Raw genomic sequence first — 1,787 nt, 5'->3', positions numbered from 1 at the left:
TTTTGTTTTGATATATAAGTTGTTCGGGTTTTTTCATCTAAACAAAAGTGACATTAATTTCTTGACAACCTAATAGTTAAAGAAAGAAAATGAATTATTAAAATTCAATTCACTGTAAGATGAATTCCACTTTTATTATCTTTAATACGGTTGGAACATTTTTTGTGCTTTAATCAAGCATCTAACAAAGAAAGAATAGACTAACACCTTTTCTACTATCCTTTAAATTAAACCATCAAATTAAGAGTTAAAATTTTAAACCTATACATATAAAACTTATTATACATCCGGTAAGACCGTGTTCTATGAATATTGTTTAAAAATAGATCCGTCTTTCTCTTTCACATTTTACGGATTATGAACTTGTAAGTTAATATCAACAAAGGTATAAAGAGCTGATCATTTGGCTGCTTAAAAACTTTGTAAAAATCATTTGGAAAACTAAGCGTCAGAATGAAAATCAGTATCACAACAAATCTGCATCTAACTTTCTCTTACGTTCTCTTCTCCGTGGGACAGCGGTTAGTTTACTGAGTTCCAACATTGAAATCCGGCGTTCGATTCTTGCCAGGGACACAGAAAGAAGCTCAGCTTGACTTTGTTCTAGAATAAAATTTATCATTAAGTACGAAGTCTGACTGAAAAAAAAGACAGTTGTTAATCTATCTTGGACTAAGCTTTACATTTTGTTTTACAAACTTGTGAAAAATTCAATTTTACATTTCCTCGCTGGTAAAATGAACAAACTAGTTAGGACCAATTTCCTCCTTACAAGATTTCTGTTTAAAGTTTAAAAAATACGCATAGTAAAGAATATTAAATGCGCTTCCATATAAAGAATATTAAGATCCAAAAGTTAGTAGCATTTTTCTTCAAATACACAATAAATAACAACGTTACCTATCACATTGTTGCCTGAGCACCTAATAGTTCTGATTCATCACCTGAAATCTCCCGTACACCCACATCTTACACAGCACGATTACAATAATTATCTTAAGTAGCTCGTGCTTTATTTTCCAGAACACTAAATCAGACAATGAACGCCTTCCCTAAATATATATAAAAGTTTAAACTACTCTCTATCTGTTACTGAGAAAACGAGCGTGCAAAAGCAACCCACACGTCACTTAATCTTAATTTTACTTAATAACTAACTGGTCATTAAAACAAGTGTTTTAAAGCGTATAGCAGTGATTATCTTTGATACTCCATACTGTTCTACATCTAACAGCGGAAAGAGGCAATTATCACATATAATGATACCGGAAACTTAAAATATTGCTTCTGCTACAACAATATTCAGGATATCTATTAAAAACACGATTTTTAGTAAAACGAGACTCGGATCATTTGTTAAAATTACTTATTTTCTTTTAATAACAAGATTCAATCAATGTATTAAAATGTTGCTAGGATACAACAAGAATCAGGATATTTGTTAAAAATGGTGTTTCTTGTTTCCACGATAGCAGGATACAAACAATCTCCTAAAGATGCTACTTCTATTATAAGAAGACCCAGACTATCTTCTAAAGAAGTTGCTTCTACAATAACAATATTCAGACTATTTACTAAAGATGCTGCTTATTCTATAAAAAGGTTCATACTATCTCCTAACGATGGTACTTCTAAAATAACAAGATTCAAACAATCGATTAAAGATGCTGCTTCTACTATGGTAAAATTCAAACAATCTACTAAAGTTGCTGTTTTTACAATAACAAGATTCAAACGATCTACTAAAGTTGCTGTTTTTACAATAACAAGATTCAAACAATCTACTA

At 30.6% G+C, this 1,787-nt stretch overlaps 1 long non-coding RNA gene across 2 annotated transcripts in view; it reads right to left on the bottom strand.

Moving 5' to 3' along the window:
• Positions 1-108: 108 nt before the first annotated feature.
• LOC111088655 overlaps positions 109-1,787 on the bottom strand; it is a 67,163-nt gene continuing 65,484 nt past the window's right edge. For both annotated transcript variants that reach the window (XR_002613116.1, XR_002613115.1), the window contains one exon: positions 109-603. This is a non-coding gene — a long non-coding RNA (uncharacterized LOC111088655). The remainder of the gene's footprint in view (positions 604-1,787) is intronic.

This window comes from Limulus polyphemus, unplaced genomic scaffold (assembly GCF_000517525.1).
Source record: "Limulus polyphemus unplaced genomic scaffold, Limulus_polyphemus-2.1.2 Scaffold4192, whole genome shotgun sequence".
Lineage (NCBI taxonomy): Eukaryota > Metazoa > Arthropoda > Merostomata > Xiphosura > Limulidae > Limulus > Limulus polyphemus.
The sequence above is the reverse complement of the archived record's forward strand: the minus strand, read 5'-3'. Positions and strand labels throughout refer to the sequence as shown.